General features: G+C 31.1%; 1 pseudogene across 1 annotated transcript; it reads right to left on the reverse strand.

The window, feature by feature from the left end:
• Nucleotides 1–509: 509 nt before the first annotated feature.
• Nucleotides 510–7699, reverse strand: LOC120089696 (isoflavone 3'-O-methyltransferase 4-like; annotated as a pseudogene). Its single transcript, XR_016524199.1, has 4 exons — nt 6904–7699; nt 1836–2117; nt 1336–1400; nt 510–975 (listed from the first exon to the last, which is right to left on the reverse strand). The product of XR_016524199.1 is annotated as an isoflavone 3'-O-methyltransferase 4-like (transcript).
• Between the last annotated feature and the right edge of the window lie 5308 nt (nt 7700–13007).

The following is a 13007-nucleotide window of genomic DNA, read 5'->3' on the forward strand; positions in this document are numbered from 1 at the left end:
GAATAGGTTTTAAAAGTGGGAATAAAACCGGTATTTCACATAGCAAAAAGATCAGTCATAGAAAAGTTTTTAAAAAGAGGTCATCTATGGAAACGATTTTCGTTTTTAGGTTATTTTATGAAATTTTCTCCCACTGCCGAATAGCGACAATGAGTTTCGATTTACTCTGTGGAGACGTTCCGCCCCATTGCCAAATAATGAGAATTCCCCCGTCCCGCTCCACTCCATTGTCAACTCTTCTTCAAAAATATATTCTCTTTAAACAACGAAAAAGTCACGTTTGGAATGGACAAGAGAGAGGCTAGGCTGAGTAGTTAAACAAGTAATTTTTTTTTTAATAGTTTCACGGTATAAATCCTAGCTACCTTAGTTATTTATTATTTTCCTTTAATCACTTTATTAAAAAAAAATGGATCTATTTTAAAAGTTGACACGTTAATCCGCTGTATGTGGTCTTAAATACCTGTCAATGTAGAAAGTTCAAAAGATATACCTATAATTTCAATATGTGAAACAAGCCATCAAAATAATAATCTTCACTAAAATATAAAAGGTTCAGCAAAATAGACATAGAAGTTCAAGTACTAAAATAACTTAGCAATTAAGCCACCACACACAAAAACTTTCGCTAGGAAGTATAATTATGTTTGAAACCCATCAACCTTGGTGTGATGTAAAATCTTTAAGAAACTCTGTAACCCAGAGATTAGACACAAGGCACTGGAATATGACATGTTTAAACCCAGCTTTTGTAGCAAGGGCCTTGAATTCATCTCGAGTTCGTTCCTTTCCTCCTTCATATAGAGTCATTTCAATCATGTCACATTGGGCTACTGCTTTTGTTGCACTTGTGGTCTCAGGCATTGTTGGAAGTATTGAGTCTACTATGATTACCTTTCCATCGTTCGGAATCGCAGTGTAGCAATTTTTCAATAATTTTACGCAATGATCGTCACTCCAATCATGAAGTATCCACTACAATAACAATCGTGAATTCGAGATTAAAATAGTTTCTTCTAGGTATGTAATTAATACTACTAATCTAATCATATATACCTCAATAGATACAACATTAAATTACTCCATTCGAAGTATCGATATGATTAAATCCCTCACCAAACATAAATATTCAATTATCTATTATGCAAATATATTAATCTAACCACTAGAATGCTTAGAAGTGTGATTCATTAAAAGGGAAAGGTTGTTCAATAATCATCGTATATAATTTTAAGAATAATCTTAAAGAACATGATATATAAAAAATTTCAAGGAACAAAATATATGTTTCTTAAACAAAAGTGATTGCAAGAAATAACACAAACTAAAACTAACCTTCATGAAAACAGCATCTCCATTTGGAACTTTCTCAAACATGTCTCCTCCCACATGTTCTACACCTGCCCCCAAATCATAATCAAAATTTCACTCTCACATTCTTTCCTTTTCAGAACTTATACATCCTTCAAATTCAACATTCTTCAACTATGTAATCAGCAATCTAATTTCCTTTTAATTCATATTCTTATCCCTCAAAATAAGCAACAATATGTTTCAATCAACACTCCTCTATAAGCTCTATCTTTAATTTCAATTCATATATATATATATATATATAATATGATAAGTCATTTACAATTATTAGACATAAAAACTCATAGTTTTAGTTCAACCCGACTTCCACATCATGACTCATACGCTATATTCGATTTGTTGAATTATTCGTCACTTAACGACAAAACCATATTACGTCGAACATTAATTAGTCTAAGCTAGAACATGAACAAAGAAAAAAATTAAACGTATAGGAATGATAAAATTATTATAGGTCGTACCGGGATAGGAAGGGGCATCACGAATGACATGAGGTAAGTCGAAGTTGATGCCTTTGATGGAAGGATATGTAGAAGTGATGACATGAAGGGTGACCCCAAGGCCACCACCAACATCAACAAGTTGCTTGATATTTGTAAAGCCTTTGTAAGATTGAACAATGTTCTTGATGGGCATAGTGGTGTGATTTATCATCGCCTTGGTTAAATCTTGGATCCATAAAAGGCATGAACTCTATATTGAAAGCACGTCCTCCTTCAATAACTGCATTCTTCAGCTCACTCCTGCAATTTTTGAATGCTTATTTGTTTTCTTAATTATAACACACTAGATTGCTTTCTTCAACTTTTTCTTTCAACTTTCTCAATTTTGGCAAATGACAATTTATATCTATCAACTTCAAGGTTTAAATTCATACGATTATTAGTTTGAAGTTTAAATCGATATAATTTCTAAAAAGTTTAACGTTTTAAATTGATACACACTCTGATATTTGGGTAAATTTTTTTGGCCTTTCAAAATTTTTCGTTTCTCTATTTTTTTTTTTTCATTTTTATTCTAGTGTATTTATCTCACTTTTCTCAATTTCAAATGAAAAATTTTAATATTTTCTCAGAAAAATTTTCACTAAAGTTTCTTTATAATTTTTTTTTAAATACAGAAAAATGAATTAATTTATTTATAAATTTAACAAAATGTCACTGTCTATTAGTGATAGACAATGATATACAATGACATTTAATATTTGAAATTTATTTCAGCAATTTTGCCATTTAAAACAATTACTCTTTCTTTTGTATACCTTTTCTATTCCTCTCTCTCTAAATCATTTTTCTCTCTAATACACACATATATATATACATACAACATCTTCTCTCCTAAAAAAAAAATTCTATACCTTTCTCTTTTACCATATCTTTCTCTCTTTTCTCTTGATAATTGTATTACTTTTCTTGGACTTTTTCCTTGAGAGTTTCTCTAGTAGATATGTTTTCAAAATTTCTTCTTCAACTAATCAATTTTTTTTGGTTCTATTTTGTGTTAATTTACTCTCTAATTTTTTTTGTTCTATTTTGTGTCATTCTACTCTCTAATTTCTCTGTTAGAAAGTGTGTGTTGACAATATTTGTTTAAGTCTTGTTGTTGTCACTTAAATTGTTAATGCATTCCTTATATTATATAGGGATCTGTTTCTAGAAATGTCATTCTACTCTCTAATCCCTTGCCTTTTGTGTGTGATTGTTTTGGAATATGGGACTTTTCCTCTGCATGTTCGCTATGCATATTTCAAAGGATCTTTGTCAGTTGTTTTGGGCTTGCCATTTTTATAAAGAATATTGCGTGCTATTGTCTTGTGAGGTATTTTGTCACAAGTGTTGTGTGATCTTTGAAGAGATAAAAAAATCTTGTTGCTACAAGTTTTAAGCTGTATTACTTTTCATCAGTAGATTTATGAAGAAGGGATTCTCAAGCTTAGGGGAAGCCTAAACTTTTCAAGTGGAGTGGTATTCATTTGAGGGGGGAAAATTAAGTTCAAGTGAGATGGAGTTCTCATGACTTAAATGGAGCTTAAGTCTTGTTGAGAGTGAGTCTCGATTTTAAGGGAAGCCTAAGAAGTTCTTTACTACTTGGAGGCCTAAGTCATCAAGAGAAGGAATCCCACATCTAGGGAGAGACTAGGTGAATGGTTGAGTGATTAAGCTCTACAAGGGTCACTATAATCATGTTATAGTTACTGATAAGTACTACGTTGTAATTGTTTACCATTTATATTAGTGAAGTTATCTTTCATTTGTACATTGTCCCCATACATAAGTGATGTTCACTGAACTGGGTTACCAATATTTTGTATTCTATTTACTAGTTGTTTATCTTTGTTTAAATGTTCTGTGGAATGTAATAACATTATTCGTAATAACATTTAACATGCAGTAGATATCTCCTTCTTCATTTCAATTAAAATGACTGTATTTATAATTTTTCTTCTTATTGTACCACATCTCTCGCTCTTTAGGTTTACTTGTCCTACTATTTCTCTCTATAGTTTTTCCATTTATTTATTTAACTAATATTTCCTATCTAATATTATTCCTCGTCCTTTTAACTTGTTTTCTCACGGATTCTTTTCTCTCTCTATCAATTTTTTTCTTTTCTTTTTTCTTATTAATAATGTCCTGGTCGAATCTTTGACTTCCAAGGCACTAGAAGAGAAAGTTTCATCTCTACTCTATTCTTCTTATCATACGTGTGATTTGAGTCTCTTGTTTCTATTGATGTATTTCTTTAGTACGTCTTGTTCTTGGTTTCTTTTTTAAATATAGAAAAAAAACCAAAATATTTATAAAATATAATAAAATTTTAGAACTATCAATGCTAGATGCTAACACTGATAAACTTCTATCAGTGTCTATCTGTGACATTAATAGACATTAATAAAAGTCTATCAATGTCTATCAACATCTATCATTGATAGTTCTAAATTTTAGCTATATGTTGTAAATATTTTGAACAGTTTTATCATTTGAAATAATTTTCCTAAAATAACATACTTTTCAATCTTTTAACTTTTTCTTCTCTTCCTAATATTTATTATTTTATCTTTCTCTAAATAATGTTTTCGGTCTAATATTACTCTCTCCATTTAACATTTTTATCTCTAATACATATTTCTATTCCATAATTTTTTCCCCTCTCGAAATGATTTGTCTCTCTAAAGTTTCTCTTAACTTTTCTATAGAAGAAATTAACTCTCCATAAACTTATATTTCTTTAGCTTCACATGCATATTTTGCTTTCACAAAAAAGTCTCTCTACCAACCTTAAGATAGTTATCAAATAGGGAAATTATTTTAATTGGTAAAACTGTTGAAAATATTTACAAGATATAGCAAAATTTTAGAACTATCAATGATAGATGGTGATAGACACTAATAGACTTCTATCAATGTCTATAAGGGGCCGTTTGGATGGAGGAAAAAGAGTGTGGGAATGGGAATGGGCTTCAAAGCCCATGTTTGGTTGGTGAACTTTGTTTATTTATCTTGGAAAAAGCATTTCCTAGGCATCTTTTTGCCACACAAGTGAAGGAATTACATACCTATTGAGAAGTGTGAGTTTTCACTTCTTCCCCTTCCTACCATAATTTTCCTTCCTTCCAACAACTTAGTTATCTTTAATTCCCACACATACTATTCACAGGCATTGTTTTCTTATGCACAACTACATAGTCATCCTTGATTCTCAGTAATTTTATTTCCAGACATATAATTTTCAGGCATCCTTAATTATTGGGGATTAAGAAAACCTCAATCCAAATGGCCTCTAAATGTCACTTTCTATCAGTGTCTAGCAACACCTATCATTGATAACTCTAAAATTTTGCTATATTTTGTAAATATTTTGGTTCATTTTTCTATATTTAAAAATGATCCTATCAAATAAAATAAAAATAATTATCAAACATATATGTGTTTGTGTTTTTTGTCGTTTAAAAGTAAATAGAAACAATTAATGACCCATTTTATAATATTCTCGTTTTTTGTTTCTATTTTTCTTTCTCATTTTTCAAGAAACGGACTTGTTTGGTAACTGTTCCTGTTTCTTGTTTCTAAATTATAAGAAACATTTCTAGAAAATGAGACCAAATTCAAGGAACTATAAAGAGTAGTTTGTGTTGTTGTCATTTTTATTTATACTTTTTCGTTCCAATTTTTAACAACGATACATTTGCCCAAATGGTAACAAAGTATTTCGTATGTTTTTCGTCCATCTAATCATAGTCTAGGGTTCAAATCACAATTTGCTTTTGATGTTATTTATAATATTTCTTAACTCTTCTATATTTATATTTGATTTAATTTTGAATTATAAATGTTAGAATATTTAGATTTATATATTATTTAGATTTTCAAATTTCAAATTTTAATATGTAAATTTAAATATATTTTTTATTTCTTGAATTTTAAATTTTGTCGAGTTGTATAGACGAGTTAAATGTGAGTCAAAATCATTTAAGACAATGCTCGAGTGAGAAATAACATTGCGGATCAAATTTAAAAACATGTGAATGATAGATACAACTTTGTTATTGTATTTAGTTTTGCATCGAGACTTATTTGTATTAGATAATATAAACTTCTGATAATTTCTTTTTCAATGTTTAATATATAACATGTCTTCTTTTTTATATTATATTATTAAAAAAAATAATAAAATGAGAAATGAGAAACAAGAAACAAGAAATACTTATGAAACAAGTTTCTGTTTTCGTTTCTTTTGTTCAAGAAACAATAAACAAGAATAGTTAACTAACATATTGATTCTAGTTCTTAAAAAGTAGGAAACGGGAAACAAAAAACTAAAAACATGAAATGGGAAACGGGAAACAGGAACGTTATTAAACGAGCTTTAAAGAACCAAAATCTAATAATTGAAATCATTATCTAACGGCTTCATTTTTATTTTTTTTTAATTTATGTCGGTTTCATCCTAGTTTTTCAATAAGATTTTAGAAACACTTGAATTCCTAGTCAAAATCTACACTAAAAAATTGAAATCTACTTTTTTTAGCTAGCAAAGTGGAAAATTTTCATGGATAGAAAAAATTTCAAACTATTTATAGAAGTAGCAAAAAAAAACATTGATATACACTGATAGACATTGATAGACTTCTATTAACGTCTACCAGTGATAAACTTCTATCAGTTTCTCTGTCAAAGAATATTAAATTTTTTTTTTATTTTGTGTAAATAATTTTCTTTATTTTTCTATTTTTGAAAATCTCCCTTTCAAAGTTTAGCTTAATTTCTGAAAATGTAAAAGGTAAATATAATAAAACATAGAAACTTGTAGGCAAAGTAATTTTGCGAGCTTAATTTAAAAAAAAAACAAAAAATAAATTACCAATGATTGATTACCAAACGCCAAATTAATTAAACTTTTTCCCATTTTAAAATAACGTTTTAACAAAATAAAGAAAAATAAAAATAAAAAACTTAGATACTCTATAAAAATAGACATAGAAAAGGGGGGGGGAAATAATATTGAAAATGAAAGCGAAAGCAAGCAAACCAGCTATGGAGAAGGACTTTATCTTGAAGCAATGATAAAAATGGACCCAACGAGACACCATCTTCATTGCGAACATAATACTTAGAAACCGGCGTAAGGCTATAAAGTCTCTGCACATTCCCATCTTCATCAAATGCCAAAGAGCATCCCACCACCGAGTGGCTCGCTAGAAGCCTCAACATCCTATCGATCATAGTTACCGCTTCGGGATTTGTCGTGGTTATCTCAGCCGCTATCTCTGCTGGAGAGAGCTCGGCCCCATTCCCAGCCTTGGCCAAGATCTCAAACACGCCGAGCTCGAAAGCTGCTTGGAGTGTCATCGGCACCACCGATAAGGTAGCCAGTTCCATCGCATAAGCATAGTGTTGTTCTTGGGAGGCGGCATCATCGGAGGAAGTGATGGTTGTACCCTCTGCCGTTGAAGCCATTTCTAGCCGGAGTTGTGTGATGAAGAGGGAAGTTGAGGCTGAGGCAATTTATTTGGTGGATGGAGTTGGAGAAAATAGGTAATGGAGAATAAAAAAAATAGAGTGGATTGGTTGGTTGTTTGGCATCCCAATAAAAGTTTTAAATTTTTTATAAGGAAAAGACAAAACATAAAAAGAAAAAGTATTATTTTAAATTCTCAATTATTTCAAAATTTTCAATCAGGTCATTTAATATACACCATTAAATTACTGTTTTATTACTATAGATATACATATGTATAGTCATTCAAAAATTGTTTATCACTCCTATCTTTTATAATCATACTAACAACTTCTCTATAATGAAATGCACTATATATGTTTCAATATCCTTATTATGGTTGCATAACTATCGTAAAAGTTCAAGAAAATTATCTTGATTCTTCTAATCACCTGTCTCATCATGTCCATGGAATGCAAGTCCTTATCGTAATATAAATTGAATACAATCAATCGATGCACCTAATCAAGTTCGGTACTTAACTCATGCTTTGTCAGACATCCTACTTAAAAAAAAAAGTCTCAATATGTTGTTTTTGGTGGTCAGACATCCTATTTACCTAAAGCCTTATTTATTGTGTGCACTATTAGGACCACCAACATGAGTATGTAATTTCTTTTTTTTTTTCCTTTCAATTAGAAAATCCTTCACTAACAAAATAGTCACTTTCTAACTTTTCACTTACTTTATGGTTTGAATAGATAACAACATAAACAAAATGCAGCATCATTTGAAATGCTATAACCAATTAGAATATTCACTAAAAGTTGGATTAAATCGTGATTTTGTACCAAATTTCTTAAGTGGAAAAAAAAATGATTTTGAGGCTAACAAGGACCTTTTAGTACATACTCTATGAACTTGATCTCGAATATTATAATCATAATTGAAAATTTGATTCTTATACTAAGATTTGTGGTAGTTCTTCTAGATTCATTTCTGATAAGATCGATCGGAATCCAAAACATTTTTCTTCTTTCAAGATGATGACTCTACTGTCTCTATTGTTGTTTTTCTTTTATATTATCTCTCCATACTACAAGAAATTTAGCTTTTTCCGACAGCAAAAAACGTCAGGAAAAGTAAAAAAAATTGTATAAAAAGGCTTTTTCGATGCCAATTTTACTGCCGGCATGGTCGTCGGGAAAACTTTCTTCCGATGCAAAAAAGTTTTGTCATCAGGAATATTAGATCTCTTGATGGGAGAAGTTGGGTGAATTTCTCCTGACGCTTAGAAAGTGTTGTCGCAAAAGACACTTCTCCCGATGCTAGAAATTGGGTTTTTGGCATTGGGAGAAGTGCCTTCTATTGACGACACTCTCTAAGCATTAGGAAAAGTCCAGATTTGTGTGAGAAATAACTTCCCCTAATGCTAAATTCGCGATTTTAGTGTCGAGGAAAGTTGCTTTTCCCGACGTCAACCTATTTTAGCATCGGGAAAGACTACTTTTCCTGACGACACATTGGAATAGCATTGGGAAAAGGTAAAAAAAATAAAAAATCAAAATAATGTTTATTTTTCCCGACGGCTTTAAAGTTAGTGTCGAAAATTATCTTTTTTTAAAAAAAAAATTCTTATCTACTATAATATCAAACCTATTTAAATCTTACAAATTTAGTCATGTAAACTAAAATCAAACAACGCTAGTACATTTAATTAATATGGTTAAATATTACATAATATCCACAAAACAACTAAAAGCAAGATCATCTTAAACATTACATTATATCCACGAAACATAAACATTGAAATAACGTTACATAATGTCGACAAAACATATACTCCGAAATACTTACAACATACAAATCTTCAACCTAACTTTCTAAAAGGATCGAATACCAAGCGGGAGTTTGTGATCGCCTTGCAATTTTATTTTCAATTTTACATAAACAAAATACGGAATAAAAATAATAACATAATGGATAAACAATCAAGATTAGCATGCATTTAAGAGAAGAAAAGAGGGAAGAGCTAAACTTTACATTTGTATATTCCCAAAACCCTCACATTTCCCACCGCCTCTCCTTCGAAACGTCTCTTCAATGATCAAGGGACACCATTGTAAGTGAAACCTTGTTATTCTCTAAGATCCCAAGAATTGGATGTGTGGGCTCCAAGACTTAGAAGAGGAAGAAGAAGTAATAGAGTAAAGAAGAGAGATTTTGACAAAAATAGTAGGAGACTAGGATTCAGAATTCCCAATGCAATTGTGTCACAAACATGGGCCATGAAGACCTATTATAGAGAAGAGGGGTGACCCCCTTCTCCTAGTCTTTCCTATTCTTACTCTAGTTCTAATTTAATTAAATAACTTTTATTTAATTAATTAGTCAAATAATTAAATAACCATATATATTAAATCCAATTTAATATAATTAATAAATAAATAAATTTCACATGTTTATTTATCTCTACTCCTAAAAAATTAATTAACCATTAATTAATCAATTAAACGACTGTATTAAATCATATTTAATATAGAATTAATCAACATATAATTATCACATATTTATATGTATACATCTCTTTATATTTGAATATTATTCAAATATTTTCTCTCACATCTATAATTAACCATATTATATTAATCTCCTTAATATGCAATTGATTTGAACAATTCAAACCATTCATCTTATATATTCTTTAGTGAGCTAACAATGGAACTTTATGGACCCACAGATTGGAAACTTCAATAATATAAGATTAATTAATTAAACTTTTTAATTAAATTAATCAAATTTCATTAACTAGCGGTCACTCTACTAAAAATCAATAGCTACACTCTTTGTACTGTAGATTTATTTATGTGTCCACGGATATAACCAATCATCAGCAAGTCGACCCTTCACAAATTGCTCATAACTATAGCTAGGTCATAATATAGTTTTACCCTCTATAGTTACATCTAACTCCTTAAATATCATTGATACCTTCAATAAACAAATATTTTATAGTCCAACTATAAACCAACACCTCTTGGGCCAGTGAGAGGTTGAGGCCTCAATGTTCAAAACTCGGAATTAGCTATTAAGGAAGTAATTTATCTACTATCCCTAAGGTCGGGAAAGGAGTGAATTTCATTTTGTGTAGTTGTGCTCCCAGCTTTCTACGCGGACAAGTCTGCAATATGGTAGACTTTGAGTCAGCTAATAAGGCCACTTTCACCCATACAAATCAAAGGATTGCCCTGAAAGCAAATACGATGCAACCTTCGTGCTAAACGCTTAAGCCGGTTGCTCCCAAAGGTTAACACAACTTCCAAATTTAGGCATGCACTCACCGGAAAAAGGACTACAATTGAAGAGAAGATTGCTCAGAACAATAGAAATGAAATGGAGTAGGAAGAATAAATTTTTGTGTCCTATTCACAAATATGAATGTGTTTATATAGAGGAGGAGAAAAGGACACCAACAGACAGAACGGAACGGGTGGAAATGGAACGGTCCATTAATGGACGGAAACCAATGGTCAGAACCTCAATGGTCAGTTAATGGACATAAATCAACGGTCAGAATTTCAACGGACCAATGAAGGATAAAAACTCCAACTGATAGAATTTCAACGGTCAGAAGTTAGCAATATTAAACAAAAATAAAAGGATAAGTAATAAAAATTTAATTCTTTTTCATGCAACCATGGTAACCCAAACTCACCCGAACGGACGGCGGCACGCACGCATGTGGTGAAAGGGTTATACTTCCACCATGAACTCACTTTGGATTCTCATCTAGAATGTCTTGGTATTTATACCCTCTAGGAAATTCAAAAACTATCCATGTGGGACAACTTCCCACTCTCTTTTTACTTTTCCTATGGGCCTAAGCTCAAAAGTCATTTTTAACAATCCCCCACAAATGATTTTCACAGAAAAGTTAACAAGCAAAAATGTTTAAATGAAAAATAATAATAATAAAGGCATTCTGAGCAAATAAAGGAGATCAGACTTAAACATTAATATTTAACGATTTGAATTGATGCGTAGTGAAGTAGGGCAACAACCTTATTAGAGAGAGTGAGTTACCTCTTGAACTTTCAATAACACTGGTTGAGACCCCTACAACACGCCTTACTCCTATTCCTTCTTTCGATTCTGCGATATAAAGTGTGCTTATTATGGCCATACACAAAAGTCGAACACAATAGACCACTCAAACTGAGCTTTGAAGACTTTTTGTCTAGTCCATACTAGGACCTTCTTCATCAAGTATGTCAAAGAAAAACCACTCAAAACTGAACTATGAAGATTTTACACTTATCCATCAAGTCCATACTAGGACCACTCAAAAGAAGGGCTATGGACCATGAAGTCTATGGCAATAAACTACCTAGATGAATGGCTATGGAATCCTATAAGGGTTTAAGTCCCATGTTTACTGATGATTGTAAAATTATTTTCTTTGTTAAACCTTTGATTAAAGGGTTAGCCAAATTTTGCTCAAACCTCACAAAATCCAAGGAAATAATTCCTCCCTTTAACAATTGTTTCACAGCTCCACGTCTAAGACGCATGTGTCTCCTTTTTTCATTATACATACTGTTCTTGGCAATACCTATGTCAACCTGTGAATCAAAGTGGACAGATACTGGTACTAATGCCCCCCATAATGGTACATCACTAGCAGGCTTCTAAGCCATTTAACCTCCTGTCCTGCTAATTATAGAGCAATAAATTCTGATTCCATAGTGGATCTAGCTATGCAAGTCTGTTTAGCAGACTTCCATGATATTGCTCCTCCTTGGAGTAAAAATACATAACCACTTGTAGAACTGCCTTTGTCATTATCAGATACCCAGTTAGCATCATAATAACCTTCTAAAACAGCAGGGAATTTGCTAAAATGTAAACAATAGTTCACGGTTCCCTTAAGATATCTTAATAGATGAAAAAGAGCACTCCAATGATCTTTATCAAGATTATGTGTATATCTACTCAATCTACTAATAACATATGCAATATCAGGTCTACTATAGTTCATAAAAAATAACGCTACCTATAATCTTTGCATATTCAGACTAAAATATACTATCACCTTTATTTTTCTTAAGAAATATATTAGCATCATAAGGTGTTCTTGTAGGAGGATCATAAAAACAATCAAACTTCTTTAGTAATTTTCCAACGTAGTGTGATTGGCATAAAAAAAAAAAAAAAAAAAAAAAAACCATTTGCAGTTTTCCTTATCTTAACACCAAATATTACGTCAGCTTTCCCTAAATCTTTCATTTCGAAATGGAAAGATAATGACAATTTGGTATTACATATCACCTCTATGTTTGTTCCAAAAATGAGCATATCATCAACATACAAACATATAATCACACATTCTGCTCCAAAAAACTTTGAATAAACACACATATCTGAAGAGTTTACAATAAATCCATTGTTTATCAAAGTATCATTGAATTTTTCATACAATTGTTTAGGAGATTTTTTAAGACCATAAAGAGATTTGTTTAGTTTACATACTTTGTTTTCCTGACCGATAACTGTAAAGCCTTCAAGTTGTACCATAGAGATTTCTTCTTCTAGATCACCATTGAGAAATGCAGTTTTTACATCCATTTGGTGAATTAGAAGTCCATGGATAGCAGCCAACGCAATCAAGGCCCTAATAGTAGCTATTTTTGTTACAG

Source organism: Benincasa hispida, chromosome 11, assembly GCF_027475165.1.
Source record: "Benincasa hispida cultivar pf3 chromosome 11, pf3_genome.v1.1, whole genome shotgun sequence".
Classification (NCBI taxonomy): domain Eukaryota; kingdom Viridiplantae; phylum Streptophyta; class Magnoliopsida; order Cucurbitales; family Cucurbitaceae; genus Benincasa; species Benincasa hispida.